Raw genomic sequence first — 14,577 nt, forward strand, 5'->3', positions numbered from 1 at the left:
TTGTCCGTATTTCTTTTTCCGTTGCTTTTCCCTTTTATTTCAATAACATTTACTATTATTGAGCTTCGTGCTTGAGATCGAAGAATCGGTGAATCGTTTCGTCGTAAGCTTCGTAAACAGAAATGAAAGAAACGAAACGTTAAGCATAACGGTGAAGAAAGGTAAGGTGAAAAAAAAAAAGAAAAAAAAAGTTAGAAGAAAAGAGACGAGAAAGGACTATGGTAAATCGTGCGGAATAAAAAGTTTATCGAGCGTAGAATAGAGTATATCTACTTCGTTACTTACGTGTAGAGATACATTGTACTTAATTACGATAAAAGCATGCAATCAAATTAAAAGCGAGAAGACCTTTTAAAGTTTTACAACAACGATAAGAAGACACTATCGCTAACCGCAATACTCTTGTCTGCTGAAAGAATTCCCATGGCGAAGATAAGCTCGAATTTAAATACATAACTCTGATTTACCTGTTCAAAGATCAATTAAGATCGATAATTATAAACGATTTTCAACGAAACGAAAAATTGCAGTTGCTATTTGAAAGCTACATTTTATATGCACGATTTCCAACAGAATTATATAATGAAACGAATAAATGTTATTTTCCAAGAACTAACAATTAATCTTGTGGCAATAAAAAATGAAATGAAATAAAAAAAATATGTATATATTATACAAGTATACGAGTTCATGACTTTAAAGTTACATGACATAAATCAAAATGAAACGTAGCACGTATCGTTTGCTCACATTTTCTAACTTACGTAGTACGTAATCTTAAGATTTAAACATTCTCGCCTTCCTTCATCGTTCACTCATGCAAGACACAGCGATAATTGAGTGATACGCGACTCGATCGGTCTTCGTTCGTACGCGAGACTGGCATTTAATCGATTTAATGCTCGTTACAATGTTCGCACGATCCCTGTAAAAGAAAAGGAAAGAAAATAAGAGAATAACAAAATGAGAAGAAAGGAAAAAAGAAAAAAAAAAGCGACAGAATTAGTTTCGTAATGTTATCGCGAATGTTAACGCGACAAATGGTCAAGTATAAACTTCATTGCAATAGACGATAATGAACAACCCTTTTAAAACAAGATCGTTGAACCCTTTTCCACGTTAACCTCACTCATTATCGAGCTCGTTCGATCTCGCGTATGTAACTATTAACATTTCTAATTACTCTCACACGCATTCCGTTCATGAATTATATGCCAACGCGACCTGGTATAATGAACATCAAAGGAATTTCCTACAAAATTACGACAGATATTTTAGCTTGGTCAAATGGTCTAGAAATGTTGTTAGAATGTGATACTCTTTCACCAATCCCCTTACCAATCGTCACACATTAATTGCATATACTGGATGTTATCGAAAATATTACAATGCATTTAGATGTTAATTAAATGTTAATAACTTTCATCGCAAATTATTTTTACGTTGATACGTTAAACGAAGAATTAAACAAAAATTTCAAATGGGATATTTGCCGATCATTCGACGTACAAAATTTATTTGAAAAATATTTACTCCCATCTAGAATAATTTTAGCTTCGTTTCTAATTAATAATTCCTTAGTTCGTTCTCTCTGTTTATTTTCCACCATTCCTCATTTCCTTCTCTATTGAAATGAAATGACATTTGTATATAATTAATTAAATATTACCGTCGCTTTTAATCACTCATCAAAACAATTATACTCGAACTAGTGGAATTCTAAAGGAATTCTTGTAAGAATTTCAAGATTTTCCTTTTAACGATCTATGAAAAACGATGAAGCTTTTCGTTTCGTGCTTATCGTCTGTATTTTCCTGATCATTTCAAGCAATGATTTACCATTTAAGGAACTCATCGTTCTTTTCTTATCAAATTCTTGAATATAAATTTTTATCGTTAAAATATTTCTTGATCAGCTTTTATTAAACGATTCTTCTTTCTTACCGGTCGTAGAAAACGTACTAGGCAATGGGGAAAAAAATCTAGGCCACACGATCTATTGTATAATTCATTTTCAGGATAGACAAAAACTGATGAGTATCAAATGAGTTACGAGAATATTACAGATGATAAAAGAGTAGCAACGTCATCGGTGTGGTTGCCTGATAAAAGCCCATCAACAGGATTCATCAACGAACAGTTGATATCTCATCAGCAAAAAAGAAAGAGAGAGAGAGAGAGAGGAAAAGAGAGATAATATACTCGGAAATATTTTTGACAAAATTCATGAGTCTCGACTAATGGCTCATTGTATTGAATCATTTCACGTTTTATTCCACACAATGAACACAATTTTATTCCACATAATGAACGGCCAGGATTAACGTCTCTTCGTTCATTTATGTATCTGTGTACGTGGAAAATACATATATGGAAACGTTATCACGGTGAGAAAATACACATCTATTACTTGTTCGTTTGCCTCGGCATGCATGAATGAGTCAAGCAACTTCGGCTGATTACTTAGGTTCTAATTTAGCTGAGTAGATCGTGAGAGTATCTCTAAGTCTTATTCGTTTCTCACCGTTCATCGTTGGCAAAAGGTTTTCCCTATCTATCTTTTTCTTTTTCTCACGCATGCAAAAGTATATACATTTATATATATAAAACATACACGCATACGTTCTCACGAAAGCAGCCTAGTTTTCTTCCCTTGTCTTAGTTTTTCTTTTCTTTTCTTTTCTTTTCTTCTCTCTCCCTCTCCCTCTCTTTTTCTCTTTTTTTTCTATTTTCCGAGATTTTGCATCCTCTTCCATGGAACACCGTTGAAAAATCGACGTTTCTTTTCCTCAGGGGAAAAAAAAAGGTCGAACGAAACGTGAGTGAGCAAGAAGAATGGATTGGTCGAAGCTCGAGAATCTTTCGAATCTTGGTGATAAACTCGCGAAAGGTATTTGAGAATTTGTTGCGATTCTTCCGAATATAAAGAAAAAAAATCTTTGCTTAATTCTGTACTATTTTTATTAACAATATATACGTTATATAAATATCAAATTGTGAAAGTTCACAGTAAACGAAAATATGTACGTACGTTCGATATTGAATCTACGAACGAATTCAGCATCGTTTGTTGATTTCTGAAACCTCAGAGTATAATGTTTACACTGTAGCTATTCGTTTTCATTCATTGACTTTTAACATCAGAATGAAATAGAAATGAAACGAGTAAAGTAAATAAAAGAAAAAAAATTCTTGAAATACAAAAGGAAACAATACCCAAAAAGTACGTATGATGTAAGCCATTCATAATGTTTAATTCATACTCCTTCACATTTCCCATCGTAATTCATTGCTACGTCTGAAAATATATATAAAAAAATAAAAAAATAAAAAAAATAAATCAAAAAGAATGAAAAGGGAAGAAAAAATTACGTGAGTATTTCGATTATTTCTTTGAGGTCGTCGATAATCGAAAAAATAAGATAAAAAAGAAACTGAAGAAAATTCTAAAGAATATTTTCTCCCACACAATCTATGTAAGTACACATACATACGTACATACATACATACAAACATATATATATATACACATATATTTTCACATAGTAACGCGTCTAGCACGCGATATTTTACGACTAAAAGCGAAGCGAGAGAAGAAGAAAGAAGAAAGAAGAAAGAAGAAGAAGAAGAAAAAGAAGAAGAAGAAAGAAAAGAAAGTGGTATGTACGCGTGCGTATATGTATGTATATATATATACGTATGTATGTATATACATACGTACGTGCGATAGCGTCGAAAGAACGTAGGGCTGCGCCACCGCGTTATGTATCGTAAAAAGTGACAAGGAATGAGGGAGGTTGCTGGATAGGTGAGAATGTGGTTGTTGCTCCTCGTCTGGAACGGTCGAAAAGCTTTGTGACAATGTATGTATAGGAGAAATAAGGTGTGTTAGATGAAAGATCGTTGTGTCGTTCTCGAAAGATATCCTGCCGAACGTTGTCATAAGTTATAATGCTACTCGTGTATCAAGCGATTTCTTATACGATGTCTCCACCTTCGTAAACAGAACTGTCTCTCGTAAAGCGACGCGTCATGGAACAACTCCCATTTGCACCTTGTAATGGTGACAATCGGTGCACGTGTCCGTTTATATATATATGTGTGTGTGTATGTATATATGTATGTATTTATGTATATACTTGTATGAGAAAGAAAAGATGCAAGTAAGGGGGAGAGAGAGAGAGAGAGAGAGAGAAAGAAAGAGAGAGAGAATCGTCCTTTCCTCTTATCCGCGTTTTGTCGACTGACTATCTCGTGATTTGCTTTATCGTCTCGTAAAAAGCAAAAGCTAAAAAAAGGGAGACGAATACGTAACGAAGGATAGAACATGCTCGTCAACAGCTCCTACGAGTTTATGGTATTCCCTAGTGAACGTTGTAGAGTTTAAATGCACGAGATTGCTCCGAGCGATTTGAAAATCGTATAACTCCACTTTTGCGAACCTAGTTAGTTTCTCTCTCTTTCTTTCTTTTTCTCTCTCTTTCTCTCTTTCTTTTTTTTTTATTTTACGTTTAAAAAATAAACGATCGTGTCGATCGTTTCGTTTATATCAATAAATACGAGGAAAACTCCTGTTAACTTTTTTTTGTTCCGCTTCTAATCTCCCTATATTTTTTGATTAGAGAAATATCACGTTGTCTACCTGAAAAGGGGTAAAAAAAAAGAGTGAAAGAGAGAGAGAAAAAAATATGAACAAAATTTTAAAGAGAAGAATATAACTTTCCTGAAGTAATTGTCAATTAGTAGAGGCGTTTAAGTCACTTTTTCACGTTCACGTCATAGCTATCACGTCGTGCATACGCTCGTTACGGTAAAGAACGGAGTGGAAAGGAAAATAAAAAGGAGAAAAAGGGGAAAGCAATTATCCTCGGACGATGGTGTACATTCGTGAAAGAGAAAGAGAGAAAGGGATAAACGAGGCGTTTCACCACTTCCCTTTCTTCAAATTTTCCTCTGTTACCTGGAAAGTTCAATGTTCGCCATTTCTTTTTTTTCCTCTCTTTTTCTTCTCTTTTCATCAACCACACGACTCATCGTCAAAGAACGACGCGGAACAAACAGGTAAAAACGCCTTTCGAGAGAGAGGAACGATTCGTTGCAAGAGATGGTTGAGAAACGAGAGAAAGAGAAAGAAAAAGCGACGGAAGAAGAAAGATCCAAATCCGTCAAACATCGAAACTCCCGACGTTTTTCCAATAATTTTCGTCTCTACTTTCGACCCGTCCTATCGTTCCAAAGGAGGCGACGTTTTTAAACGACAACGGACTGGATAGGTACGTTTGAAATTTTCAACAAAATATTACTACTAATTCTAGTCAAGCAACGAATCAACCACATATGCAAATATATATATGTATGTATATACCCAATTCTTGTATATTTGTATATTTTTATCAATTTTATCTACGAAACAAGTTGAAAGATTTTGATAAAACGGGGTAAATCCAATGCCTACGGATATAAAACAGCAAATTTAAAGTGAAACGCGATGAAGAGAAAAGATCTGTCGGTTTAGAAGTTCGACAAGTGAGACAAAGAGAGAAAGCAATGTAACGTGGAAGCGAGTTTAAGATCATCGCCACCCTCGAATATCGTGTTTCTCTCGTTTCAAGCGGTCCACGTTGGGCTGAGCTTTATTGTTTCACGAATACAAAAGCGAACGTATGAATAAGCCGCGCAGCCGAGCACGACGGATCATCCTTTGCGGCGCGAACGCATACGCGCTACGACCGACATTATGAATCCGTAATTTCGCGTGTCGCATATGTCACGACCCAGACATGTTTCATGGATATACTAACAGCCGTTACCGACACTCGTCTACTCTCCTCCTTCGTCTGTACCACCTCCTATTTCTTCTTTTTAGATCTAACAGTCGAATGGCGAAACTTTATCTCTACGTCTGTATGATATAAAACAGAAATAGATTCGAGTAAAAAGTCTGAGCTTACCCGAGATATTTCTCAAATCTACTAACTCGAATACTCACTAATAAATATTATAATCTACAAAACGTAATTTTCAATTTGTTTTTTTCGAAAACAAATCTTTGATACGTAATAGTATCTACGTAAGAACAAATCTTTTGATACGTAATAGTATCTACGTGTAGAAACTTGAGCGGTATTAAAAATTAAAATACATATACGGCGATTTGATCACGAGGATGATTGCAAAAAAAATAATCGAATATCGTGAGTAACGAGGAAGTATTACCGATGAAAGACATTCTTCATTGGAAAATGAATAAACTTTTTTAAGCGCAAAACCGCAAGGATAGACCATTTCAATGCCACAGAGAAAATTAACTAGCGGGTACTCGCAAATGGGGGAATGGGAAGCTTCAATGAAAACCGCTGCGTTAAAGTTGTGGTCTGGCGATAAGAGTGAGAAGGACGTAGAAAGAAGAACGATACTTTTTCGAGCTAATAAGCGGCAAGATAATCGAGTAATTTCGTTAGATGCTGAATTGGGTCGGTCGCCATCGCTTATGTCGTCGTCGTCGTCGTCGTCGTCGTCGTCGTCGTCGTCGTCGTCGTTGTGTTGGATCGACGAAATTTCATTTCAGCTTGCATTTGTAAAGTCGACGAACGAGGGATGAAAAGAAGAGAAGATAGGATTATAACGAAAAAGAGAAGAAGAGAAGATCGTCGAACTACTCTCTTTCTTTCTTTCACATCCACAAGCATGGTGTACATACATAATACATTAACTTATTTAAACATACACACTCACACTAATATCATTCTCTTTTTAACATATATCATCTATATATTTTCTCTCCCTTTCTCTCTATTTTTATAATATTTTTCTATTTCTTTTATTTAAACTCATTTGCTTACTTACACGTACACGTATATACACCTATACTATTTTCTTACTTTTATTATTACTCTTTCTCTCTCTTTCTATCGCTCTCTATCTCTCTTTCTCGCTGAATGAAATCGGTATAAAAAGAAGGGCCGAGCGAGCGTGTAGTCGAAAGAGGGAAATGATGGGAAAGAGAAGTTTTATATGATTATTTGACCGAGGAACGTGTTTACCAGCAGCTGGTTCCTCCTATTTGAATACACGATCGTGAGATTTCTCTTTCTCTTTCTCTTTCTCTCTCGCTCTCTCTCTCTCTCTCTTACTTTTTCTCTTTCTTTCCCCGTCGTTTCTCCATCGAATGGTCTTTCATTCACAGTTACTTTCGCGCGTGAAACGCCCGAGATGGTTCTTCCATTGCGAGAATGCATTCGCATAGCACGCTTTGAAAATCTTCTGACTTGGGTTTCGCTGGTTCTTTCGAAATTGTGAGTTGAATGATTTTAGTACGCCATTTCCTCATACAAACGAAATGAGTGTGATTAAATTGAAATTAAACTTTTCAAATAATTTTATTGAATTTTTTTATTTATATCGCACGATGAAACGTAATTACTTCCTTTTAGATTATCCAATAGTTGATTTAATTTGATTTCTATGTAATGATTCATACCAAATATACTTATATTATACATATTTGCTTAATTAAACCAATTCGAATATCCTACACGATTCTAATCAGCGTTAATTTGGACGATCTTCTTTCTAATACGCGTAAAATACTATTTGAAAATCTCACGTATTACGTTGAACATATAAAAGAATAAAAAATCTCTCGATTCGAAAATTTTTCTAATGTAACTCTGACATTTTTTTTTTTTTCTTTAAAATTGAACACACATTAGAAGATAAAATGCACGAGATAGTAGAAGGCGACGCGTAGCTCGTTATTACTTCATAAACTCGGCATCTCTCGTTCTCCAATCTATTCGCCGTTATTGAAGCTCATGGTGGGCAAAGAAAAGAGCCAAGCGAACGTCCCTTATCGAAGTACTCGATCTCATCGATAGGATCGGCGAAAAGGAAAGAGGATCGGTCCCTCGTGTCATCGTCGTCGTCATCGTCGTTGGTTGAAGCTTTACGAGTGTCTGTAAAAGCTCGATGAGAAAAAAGAAAGAAAGAAAGAAAGAAAGAAAAAGAGAGAGAGAAAGAGAGAAAAGAAAGAGAAAAGAAACAAAAATGTGAGAATGAGATAGATTGCTCACAGATATCGTCGATAAGATCCAAATGGCGTTTTAATATCTTAATGGAGCGTATGCGGTTGTAACCGAAGACAAAGACGAATAAATTTGATTGTATTTTCTGAAAGCTCGATTAGGAAATCCTGAAGAGAACATTTGGAAATGTGTACATTCGTGTGCGTACATCCAAATCGAGTTTGAATTTTTTTTTATATCTATATATACGAAGAGAAGATCATATTTATTCCCGTGAAATTTCAATCCATCAATGAGAAAGATTGAAATTTATACAATGTTCTAGTCCGATCAAATATCGATTATATCACCGTCCGCCTAATAACGTTTACAACTATGTGAATCTCCTGTATGTAACAACCGTGTTGTACATATTGTACACTTATTATATGTAAGTTTGTATGCATGTACCTACCTATATTCTGTGTTTCTGACACATATGGACAGTATGAACCAGGCGGTACCATCGCATTTGATGTTGCGATTAATAATCATTGGAATTTATTCTGGATATAATCAACGAAATTACACATCGCGATACATCGATAAACTTCAAATATCGTACGTAGAAAACTAATTTGCGTTAAATTATGAGTTCATCAAAATTTCATAAATTATAGATTCACTTTTCGATCATTTCCAACGAGATCACTGAAAATCGGTTATAGCAAATTAAAGATTTTTTTTTCGCCCAACGAGACGTTTCTAACACCTCTAACGATCCTTGTCCACAAATTTCTAATCAACGATTCAATTAAGTACCAAAGACGGGTTTCAAATGGAATCGAAGAGAGATTCAAGTTTCTCGAGGTGAGTTTAGCACTACGATTTAGTTCAGTGATTAAATGGAAAATGGAGGGAGGTGATTACGAAACGGCGATAATCGCTGTTCGAAAATATCATAGAGAGATATCCGATAGCTACGATATTAATTAAAAGTCACGATAAAAGTACTTTAAACGTGAATTTTAATCTCCCTTTTCCTCTTTCTCTCTCGATTAACCAACGAATGCAAATGTGCAAAATCGAACGGAGATCGAAGATCGGAGATAATAGTCCGACTAAATGGAACAGAAAAAAAGGAGAGAAGACGAGAAAAGAAAGAAAGAAAAAAAAAAAGAAAAAAAATAGAAAAAAAAGCGAGAGAAAAAGGGATAAAATTCATACAGAACAAAACGAGACGCAACGAGCTGTAACACGTAAGGAATCGGAATAATCTCGCCGAGTCGAATTGGCCGAAGACTAAGGTCGATGGAATCAGTTTGCATATTAAGCAAGTAAGGACTGTTACTAAAAGGTCTCTAAATGAAGCACGTTTTCTACATTAACTAAACACACCGACCGATTCGCAATAAGGCGAAAAGGAAAGACGAAAGGAAGAACGTGCAGTCGAAGAGATTAGAGAAAAGAGAAGAGGAGAGAAGAGAGAAGACGAGGAGGCAAGGACTGCCAAGGAGATGTCTCCTTTAATTCAATTCCTTTTCCCTTTGCCACTCTCGCTCGTTCGACTTCCCTACGTCCTCTGGAGCCTTACAATCTCGAAAGTTTCGACTAACTCGAGACGAACGTCTCGCTAGTCGTCGTCTTCCTTGTCGACGACTATTTCTTCAATTTCTCTGTCTCTCTCTTTCTCTTTCATTCTTTGTGTTTTTCTTCTCTTCGAAGACTCGATACTTGAAAATTTTATTCACGAGCTTATCTCAACTTTACCAATAAGATCGATGCCTCGTTATAATATCTCGACGATACTACTTGAAAATATCCGTGAGAGATAAGTTATACAGGTAATAAGTGAAAATTTCTCTTCTCGAGACGATACCATAATTTCAGTTGTCAAATAATTGCATGTATATTATTACGTAAGGAGTTGTTGGTTATTTAAATTTCTATGTCGATTGTCTCCGTATATTTTCATAAATATTCCAAAGTGAACATTTCGTTTTTTAATTTTATATAAATCGAGTCGACGAACGACTATTAACGTTTTATTATCTTCGCATAAAAAAAAAAGTATCACTGATCTAATATAATCGAAAAATTCATAAGAATCTTAATGACTTGTCGTATGTGTTAGATATACGTATTTATGCAAACATCCCCTTCTCCTTTGGTGTAATTCCATGGGTTTAATTCGGTTCGGATAATCTCTCTCTAATATGCAAACTTTGCAGACGATATGATCGACTCGAAGGCGAACGATCGAGAGATAATTGCAGATTAAACGTCTCTCTAATAGCTTATCTCTCTCTCTCTCTCTCTCTCTCCTCTCCTCTTCACCCTTACCATCATTCAATATCGACTAGATAATAGACTCCTTATGAGATATCATCCTTTTTTTATTTTTATTATTATATGGCCTCCAGATACCGATCTGCAAGTAAGAACGATATTATAAGAACTCAACGAGCACGTCAATATCGCAGACTCGTGACTATTAAAATTCAAAGTGACAAAGTTGGTGCAAGGTGAGACTAGGCAAACTGAGAAAAGTATCGAAAAGCGTTCGCGACACGACCTCATTCCATTAAAATGGATCGGCTTGGTGTTCTCGATAACCACGTTAATGAATCGTCTTTCTTTCCCCCTCCTCTCTCTGTCTCTCTCTCTCTCTCTCTCTCTCTCTTTCCTTTCGCTTATTGTGTCGATTCGACCTCGAGCTATGAGAAAAACGACGAAGGGGTGGAAGTTGTCTGGATAGAATTTTTATTCTTGTCTTTCACTTTTCTTTCTCTTCCCTCTCTCTCTCTCTCTCTCTCTCTCTCTCTCTCTCTCTCTTTCTCTCTTTCTTCTTTCTTTCCCTTTTATATACGTGTAAAAGTCTCGTCGAGCTGGAAGATAGATAAAGAAAGTATAGGAGGAGATATAGAAAGAGAAAGAAGAACGAAAGTACACGCTGAGATGAATGAGGACAACTCTGTCCGTCACTCGAACAAAGGAAAAGAAAGAAGATAGAGAAAAAGAGAGAGAGATAAACAGAGAGAAAGAGAGAGAGAGAAAGGTGAAGAAAAGAATCGAAAAAAGAAACTTCCGGGAAGAAAAGCCTAGAGAAAAAGTGTACAGAAAGAGAGAGAGAGAAAGGTACTGGAAGAAGTAGGATAAGAAAAAGAATAAGGAGTTTCAGCGTGTCCTTCGCCTGTCTGCTACTCATTTCTCTGGGCGCAGTTTGAATAATTCATGGCTTTGTCAACGTCGCTTTCCACTGTATTTTTACAAGATTATACTTTTAAAAATTCTATTTCTCTGATTTCATCATGGCGACATAGGCGATAGCCGAAAGAGAAATTTCTCTTTTTCTCTTTTTCTCTTCGCTTTCTCGCTCGTTCTAGGAAATCTAATAAATTGAGTCTCATGGACGAGATGCATCACCACTACTATTGCTACTAGTACGACCTACTAGTATCTGGCATTACCGAAATACCACTACAACGTTGTACAGGGAGCGATGAAATTCCATTGTACAAACCGCAACGAACGCGAGGGTTCGTCCGATCGCGAACGAAGCCAGCTAAATTTTGGGTATATTACGAAGGCCACGTTCCTGACAGGCAAAAGAGAACCAAAGAGAGAGGGAGAGAAAGAGAGAGAAAGAAAATCGAAATAGACTACCATGAAATATATACCTGATTTCCCCTCGAGTGTGAACTTCTCGATGACGTACGACTTACTTTAACGCAAATGTTAAATATAACGTCATATCGGCACGATTTCATATTTCGATTCATTCCTGACTACCATATATAGTTACGCATTTATTATTATTATTATTATTATTATTATTATTATTATTATTATTATTATTATTATTATTATTATTATTATTATTATTATTATTATTATTGCATTAGATGGAACGTTATAGTAGTGCACAAAGTTACACAAGCGACGCTTGAAATAAATGCAATTTACGCGATCGATCGCGGGATATAATAATAAAGGTTGTTTCTAAAACGGTGTCACAGAATTTATGAGCTTATTTTACGCCTTCGAGAGAATAGTAATAATAAATATTGCTTTGGAAAGCTATTGTGCTCGGGTTATATATTCGAGATAAATTATTTTTCGTATCTGATAATTTGCATGTGTCTACAGTTTTACCAGAATTGCTGATATCTAAGTATGTCTAATATTTTTTATTGAAATTTTCTCTCTCTCTCTATATATATATATATGTGTGTGTGTAGTGTAGGCGTTTGACCTCATTATTTCATCGGATACACGCATTATTGAGAATAGTCGAGTCAATTCGACGATGAAAATCAATTTCCTAGAAGATCATTGTTCCTCTTCTTATTTCATTCGACATCTTGAGATCTTTAAACGCATCGGATCGAAGACGATTGGACTTTAAGTACTCCGCGAGCGACGACCTTTGTAAATTTCGTCTTCTTCTTTTTCTTTTTCTTCTATCTTCAGAAAGAGAAGCCTAGAATCTACGGCATCCGATGATCCTCTTTTGCAATTACATCGAGCTCGCCGCTCTTTACTACCTTTCTCCGCCTATTACATTTATTCAACTTATCTCCGGCTTTCTATCCTTTCTATTCTCGTTCAAGAAACGTCTCATCCACCTTCAAACTTCCCGTTCCTTTTTATCTCTTCGATTTCTACATTTATTCCATCATCCATTGTCTAAATTTTTTTTTCTTTTTGGTCAATATCTCATTCCGTCGCGAATTTGTTAATCTACCCAAAAACCGTCGAACAAATGTCATCAAATATTACGCTAACGCAAGAAGAAGAATTACGTAATTCAATTTTAAACGATTTTACGCATTTTTCTACGTTATACAATATTAGATCTGTTACTCTGTATATACGACATATAAAATTTAGAGAAAATGATTGAATTTTATCTTTTTCAACGTTAACATAACAAATATTTTTATCATCGATGTTTCGGAATTTAGGACAACGTTTCGTTCAATTTCCATTGTTATTTAATATGTACTTCTAAATTATCTCATATTTTTCCAATATGTCGACCAAACGTATGTTATCGTTCTAGGGACAAGAATGTGAATTTACGTGCGTTAGCGTTATTGCATGACACGACAAAAATTTCGCTTCTCGCACAGACCGTGAATCCTTGTGCTCCCACGTATTTAATATATTTTATTTGCTGATTCACGAGAACCTTATTTCCTGAGCCGAATTCGTAATTTGAACGTTTTCACCCTGTTAAATATCTTCCAAAAAAAAATTCGAAAGCAATGTTGCTGTTAACCATACATCGAATATACATACTTTTTCGTTTCATGTTTAAGTTCTTTAGAGAAGAAAGCGGTGGAGAGAGGAAGAGAATATCAAATATTTTATATTTCTATTAATAAAGTTTTTAATAAAAACTGTAATTCAAACGGATAGTATCAAATTATGAAAGCATAAAATGTAGATTAATAAATTGATTTGTTTTATCTAAGATTACGATTTCAAAGAAAACGAAAGAAACCATAACAAATGAAAAATACGAAAATGGAATGATACCTGCGTAACGTTACAGAGAAAAACAAAATAATGCAAACAAAAATTTGTTATAAAAGATATACCAAAATTATTGGTGGTTTCAAAACAACAAATCCAATTCCTCTTCGCTATTTATTTTCATAGCTTGGTTCTCGTTTCATGCCGAAGCACGCACGTCCAAAAATATTTGTGAGTTTTCACAATTTGTAATCTCTCTGTCTGTTTCCTCTCTCCCTCTCTTTATGTCTTTCTCTCTCTCTCTTTCTCTCTCTCCCTCTCTTTCTCCTCTTTTTCCGTTCTTCCATACATCAATATCACCATTGTCAAGAGAACTCTTTTGAAAAGATTTTTTACGCTAGAACGAACGTCACCTATCGAATTCGGTATGTTTGTCCGTGAACTAGCTGCTACAAAAACTTCGTCACGCTTCTATAAACTCCAATTCGCGAGCTCGACCAATGGCCAGAGACTTCATGATAGCGATGATAACCTCTATTGTTTTCCTAGTGACCTTTATATTCCAGTTATAACATTCTATATAGAAAATAAATCAAAGGGAATTTAAATCTTATGAAATATTAACAGAATATCGATAAACGCAAATTTCATGATTCTCGATATATTAATTAATTAAATACTGTGATGTTTAAGATCCTCTTTCTTTTTTTATTCCTTTCCGCTGGTAGAAAAATGCTTACGCGATAGAAAAAGGGAACAAGAAAAGAAGAAAGAAGATTAACCATCGAATAACCAAGTAGAAATTTTCTTAAATGAATTTCTTAACGCCAGCAATTGGGGTCGAAATTATTATAGGTGCCATCGAAACGCGTGATGTTCGCGGATAATTAAGTCGTTAATACGACGCGTGCATACGACGAGCCGAAGGAGTAACTTCGCAACATTCTCCATCCCCCAACATACTACTTACCATCATCGAACAACCCACACCACGTTAACGTTGTTCCCAGTAAGATAAACTTTTCCACACCCTTCGTACTTCCCTATCTTCTCTCCTATCGCAAACTCGCTCACACTCTCTTCCTCTCCCCAC

At 35.4% G+C, this 14,577-nt stretch overlaps 1 protein-coding gene across 19 annotated transcripts in view; it reads right to left on the bottom strand.

Moving 5' to 3' along the window:
• LOC127069703 (leucine-rich repeat-containing protein 24-like) overlaps positions 1-14,577 on the bottom strand; it is a 152,976-nt gene that overhangs the window by 24,362 nt on the left and 114,037 nt on the right. For 2 of the 19 annotated variants that reach the window (XM_051007037.1, XM_051007029.1), the window contains one exon: positions 765-925. The exons of 16 other annotated variants lie outside the window; for them this stretch is intronic. The gene's annotated coding sequence lies outside the window, so the exon portion shown is untranslated. Of the gene's footprint in view, positions 1-750; positions 926-14,577 lie in introns of all 19 variants that reach the window. One more of the 19 variants, XM_051007030.1, reaches the window with a different exon arrangement.

Source organism: Vespula vulgaris, chromosome 16, assembly GCF_905475345.1.
Source record: "Vespula vulgaris chromosome 16, iyVesVulg1.1, whole genome shotgun sequence".
Lineage (NCBI taxonomy): Eukaryota > Metazoa > Arthropoda > Insecta > Hymenoptera > Vespidae > Vespula > Vespula vulgaris.